Raw genomic sequence first — 5,928 nt, 5'->3', positions numbered from 1 at the left:
TGTGTTCTGAGATCACCTCCCAGAGAAGCTTACGTCCTATCAAATCCTTGTCTGCTTCTGGGGGAACTTCAACTATGACAGGGGTTGTTGGTGTAGAGTAGGTGGGCGTGCAAAATCATGAGACTGTACTCATGTATAGTCATGAAATTTAACTCATGATGTTAAAGTGCTCAGCTCAGACTCCCATGTTCATTGCAGCACTGTTCACAATAGCCAAGGTCTGGAAACAACTTAAGTGTCAGGCAATGGACAAAGAAGAAATATATATAATATTATATACATGTGTGTATTATATATATATATATAATATGGTATATATACATATTGGAATATTATTGAGTCATGAGAAAGAAGGAAATCTTGCTATGTGTAACAACAGGTATGGACCTTGAGGTCATTTATGCTAAGTGAAATAAATCAGACATAGAAAGACAAATACTGCATCATCTCACTTATATGTGGAATCTAAGAAAGCTGAACTCAGAGAACATAGAGTAGAGTAGTGGTTACCAGGGGTTGAGGGAGGCGAAAATGGGGGAGATATTGGTCAAAGGGTACAAACTTCCCATTTTAAGGTTAAGGTCTGGGGATTTAATGTACATCATGGTATTATAGTTAATAATACTGTATATATGTACACTTGAAAGTTTGCTAAGAGTATAGATTGTAAATGTTCTCACCACAAAAAAGAAGTAGTAATTATGTGATGGGGTGGAGGTGTTAGCTACTGCTATGGTGGTCATCATTTTGGAATATATAAACATATTAAGTCAACACATCATACTACTCAAACTTGCACAATGTTGTATGTTAGTTAATCTCAATAAAGCTGGAGGAATTTTTAAAAAATTTTTTTTTTTGCGGTACGTGGGCCTCTCACTGTTGTGGCCTCTCCCGTTGCGGAGCACAGGCTCCAGACGCGCAGGCTCAGCGGCCATGGCTCACGGGCCCAGCCGCTCCGCGGCATGTGGGATCTTCCCGGACTGGGGCACGAACCCGTGTCCCCTGCATCGGCAGGCGGACTCTCAACCACTGCACCACCAGGGAAGCCCACGGTGGCTTCTATTGTTGCAGAGCACAGGCTCTAGGTGCGCAGGCTTCAGTAGCTGTGGCTCGCGGGCTCTAGAGTGCAGGCTCAGTAGTTGTGGAGCACGGGCTTAGTTGCTCCGTGGCATGTGGGATCTTTCCGGACCAGGGCTTGAACCCATGTCCCCTGTGTTGGCAGGCGGATTCTTAACCACGGCACCACCAGGGAAGCCCACTTATTGGTAATTTAATCAATGGATGTATGTCACTTCGCCTGGAGCAATGTCTGGATGTAGAACTAGAGGAGGTAGCTGTGGCCAGATCATGTGAGTCTTGAAAATGAAGATGGGGAATTTTAAACTTTACTCTGAGAGCAATGGGGAGCCATGAAAGGTCCCTGGGTAGAGAGGAAACACAGCCAGAGTCTTCTGTTCTGCTGGCCGGTGCAGAGGATGGACTGAAGGGAGAAGTAGCTGCATGCTTTTGCGATGGGTGAGAAGGATGCAGGTTGAGTTAGGATGGGGCAAAGGGAATGGGGGGGAGTAGAGGAGAAAGAATAGAGAAGACTTGGCAACTAATTAATTCTGGGAGAGCAGGAGAGGGATAACCATGAGAAGTTAAGCCTGGGCAACATTTGTACACCAACGTCAAAGTGATCCACTTCTTCCTTCCTCCTTTTAGGGGAGGGCAGGGAGGGTGCCTCTTCCTTGGGGCAGCAGCCTTGCCCAGCTCGTGGTGGGCACTGACGGCCACTGGGGAGAATGGATGGAGTGAGGAGCACATTTGTGACCACCATCCACAGAAAGAAATCATAATTAGTCCTTTCCCCACTTTTTTTTTGCCATCAGAGCCTGTGGGCTGGGGAAGCAGACCCTGGGGTCTCCAGTTTCCAGGAGGGAAAAACCCCACAGGGTGTTGACAGCCTGAGCCCTGGGGGGTTTGTTAGTGTCTGGGGAGCCCCTGGGACAGCAGCTCCAGGGAACCCCTGTATAACAAGACCCCGGTCCTTAGCCCCTCCTCTCTCAGGCAGTGAGCGGAGAGTGATGTCGGCAGGCACCGTGGGAGCCTCCCTCGGCCATGGTGAATATGGATTCAGGGCCCCTGGCTGCAGAAGCCACCCTGGTCCATCCCCAGTCCTAGCGGTGAAATCTGAGAATGAGTTGGTGGAGAGAGAAATGCCGGAGTGACTGAGCATTCAACTGAAAACAGCCAACAGGGCCGAATTTGGATGACATTTGCCCAAATTTTTTAGCCACGTTCAGGGCTTCCCTCTTTACTCTTCCTTCTCTCTGGACTGGGCAGATGCCACCTCCGTGGTGAGGACGGAGAGGTGCCTGCCATGAGTCCACTGTGCTCGGCGTGTGTCCGCCCCAGCATTCCCTGAGATGAACAGAATCTCCTCTCATCCTGCCTGAACTGATCCCCCCCCCCCCCCCCCCGCCCCCTCATACAGCTTTGCCAGCTCCCACACCCTGCTCTTTCTTCCACACCCGTATCTAACCCATCAGGAAATTCAGTGGACTCCACCTGCACAACCTGTCCAGAATCGGCCACCTCTCACCACCTCCGTGGCCCCCACCCACCATCACTCACCTGGAACAGCTCAGCCACCTCCTCCTTGGTCTCTTGGCTGTCATCCATGTCCCCCCACATTCTGTTATCCCACAGCAGCCAGAGAGCACCTGGGAGCCTCTGAGTCAGGTCATGTCCTTCCTCTGCTCAGAATCCTCTGTGGCTCCCATATCACTTGGTATAAAAGCCAAAGTCCTCGCTCTGACCCACAAGACACGCTCAGCGCAGTCACCTCTCTGCCCTCACCTCCTTCCTCCACCTCAATCACTCCCTCTATCTCCCTGTTTGTCCTTGCGGTTCTTGTTCCAGGCACAGTCTGGCCCCAGGGCCTTTGCATGGGCTGTTGCCTCTACCTGAAATGCTCTTCCCCATGCAATTTCTTGACTGATTTCCTAATTTCTTTCAAGCATGAATTTGGGGCCTTTGCCAAACTGGGACAAGCCTCCCTGGTCCATTCCCAGCCCTCAAGGTGAGATCTGAAAATAAGGAGGGGAAACAAGAAATTTCAGAGCAACTGAGCATTAAACCTCAGCAAGTCCTTTTCTGACGGTCTTATGTAAAATTGCAGCCCTCCTCAGACCCCTCAATTACCCCCTAAGTTCTCTGCTTTTTCTTTTTCTGTAGCACTGTCTTCCAACATACGGTCTCACTTATTTAGTTATCATGTTCATTGCTTATTTCCTGATTCACTTCCCTAGAGCCTTTTGCTCCTCCAAAGCTGGGATCTCTGCCCATTTAATTCCCTGCTGTGTCCTTAGTGTCCAGAGCAGTGCCTGGCACAGAACTGATGCTCAATGAATGTGTATAGCATGAAAGGTGAGCCTGCAAAACTTGCAGCCCTTAAGCACAGCCTCCAGAGACGGACTCCTGGCTTCAAATCTTGGTACCATCAATATGAGAATGTGAGCAGATGATCCCCTCTATGTTCTGCTTCCCCAGCAGTTCAAAGCCGAGAATAATGATCCCAGCTATCCTTGCAAGGAGTCTGAGACCAAAGGATTCATACCATTGTTTAGGGAATCTCACTATTATCTGTAAGCTCAGAGGATCAATATCTACTTGCACAAATGAGGCTCAGAGGGGCAAAGCCAGCTACCCAGGGTCACATTGCTCCTAGTTAGTGAAGGTGCCAGTATTTAAACACAGGTCTTTCTGATTCCAGAGCTCAATTTTGTTGTCTCTGCCTGTCACTGTCTTGAGCACAGGATTTCTGCTTTATGTAATGGGGATTTTTATCAGTTAGTGACCTCCCTATCACTGGAGGCAGGTAAGTAGAGGCTGGATAATTGAGGTCGAGGAGACTCCTACACTGAGTGTATGTTGAGGGGTGTTTCCTTCCCAATTCACCTATTCATGAGGCCCAAGAAAGGCTGACATTCCTGGAGGAAGCTTGTGTTAATATTATGAAGGGCCCCTTCCCCATGTGGCAACTGCAGTTGGGAGTCCATCAACTTGGTCTCGACTTCTCCCTCTAAAAAGCATCAACTCACTCGAAAATTCCTCTAATTCCCTTAGGTCCCCACACATGCTTCCTGTGATCTTCCTAAAAAGTCTTCCTCATGGCTTGCCAGGGAGCCAAGTCACCCACTTATTTGCAGTTTTTACTAGACATTTGCTCTTCAGATCATATATTGAAAATGTTCATCACAAATGGCGTTAGCATATTTTGTATTTCAAAGGGAACCTCTTTATCTCTACCCTTAGCTTCCTTTTTCCAAACCAGATGCATTAAACTTCTTTAAGAACAATAAAAAATATTTACCCAGAGGAAAAAAAAATCCCTCTAAGAAATGTTATTTTTCTGTTTACAAAAATCCCCATTCGATGTAGGAAAATTGGGACATACAAAAAAGAATAAAAAACACATGCATTTGTAGTGAGTCAATTAGGATTTGATTGTTTTGTTACACATTTCTCAGAAAACACATAAATGAGAATTCTTCTCATGTCATCAATTATTCTCAAAGATGTGACCTTTTTTTTTTTGCGGTACGCGGGCCTCTCACTGTTGTGGCCTCTCCCGTTGCGGAGCACAGGCTCTGGACGCGCAGGCTCAGCAGCCATGGCTCACGGGCCCAGCCGCTCCGCAGTATGTGGGATTTTCCCGGACCGGGGCACGAACCCGCGTCCCCTGCATCGGCAGGCGGACTCTCAACCACTGCGCTACCAGGGAAGCCCAAAGATGTGACTTTAATGATAGTCCATCTTCTCTCCTATTAAAGTTTTAGGGGGTTTTCCCCTCTTAATGATTTGTAAGGGCATTTTATTGAACACTTACGTTGTTTCTTTTTTTTTTAACTTTAAATAATGCTACTATGAATATCCTTGTACCTGGTGCCAGATAATTTCTTTATGAGAAAAATCTAGAAGCAGAATTATAGAACCAAAGTAGGACTTCAGATAAATGACAAATTGCATGTTCCTGCAACCAGCAATGTAAAGATGACAGTAGACGGCCTCGTTCTGCACACACTCATTAACACCCAGCACTCATTTTCCTCTTTAATCTTTGCCAATTGGATAATTTAAAAAAATTTAGGTCTATTTAGGTCTTTTGCCCATTTTTTGATTGTTTTTTTTTTTGATATTGAGCAGTATGAGCTGTTTGTATATTTTGGAAATTAAGCCCTTGTCAGTTGTGTCATTTGCAAATATTTTCTCCCAGTCTGTATGTTGTCTTTTCATTTTGTTTATGGTTTTCTTTGCTGTGCAAAAGAAGAGTCAAAGATTTTTTAGGGCCACAACATTTTCTAGTTTATGATTTGCCTATACGTTTACTTCAATTTAACAATGTTTTGTGATATTCAGAAATTACACTTTTTTAGCGGTCATAATCCAACTACATTTTTTCCTATGTGAAGTCTTCCAGCTAATTGAATTTCTATAATTCTCACTATATAAAGGCTCTGATGTTCTTTCTGATGCAGTTTAATTTGAAATAAAAAAGTCTCTTTCAGACACATGCTCTGGGCATCTCTGTCAAGTGTGCCTTTTCTTAGATCTAGATTTCTTAAGTGGAGTCTGAGATTCTTAGCTTTGGAGTTTCATTTTGCTTTATTTAGTTTTTGAAGATTTCAGGTCAGGCTTCGCTTTTTTTTCTCAGTGTGAATCCCTCAGAGGACCTCACTGGAATTTCCCTAAGTTGAATATTCTTTTAGTTTTATTTGTGCTGGATCAGGTGTTGGCAAACTATAGCCTGAGGGCCAAATCTGGCCCCCTGCCTGTTTTTGTAAATAAAGTTTTATTGAAACAGTCATGGACACGTATACATTATCTGTGGTTGATTTCACACTAGATGGGCAGAGCTGAGCAGTTGTGACAGAGATCGTA

This window comes from Aethalodelphis obliquidens, unplaced genomic scaffold (assembly GCF_003676395.1).
Source record: "Aethalodelphis obliquidens isolate GAN/ISIS:26980383/991018 unplaced genomic scaffold, ASM367639v1 scaffold53, whole genome shotgun sequence".
Classification (NCBI taxonomy): Eukaryota; Metazoa; Chordata; class Mammalia; order Artiodactyla; family Delphinidae; genus Aethalodelphis; species Aethalodelphis obliquidens.
The sequence above is the reverse complement of the archived record's forward strand: the minus strand, read 5'-3'. Positions refer to the sequence as shown.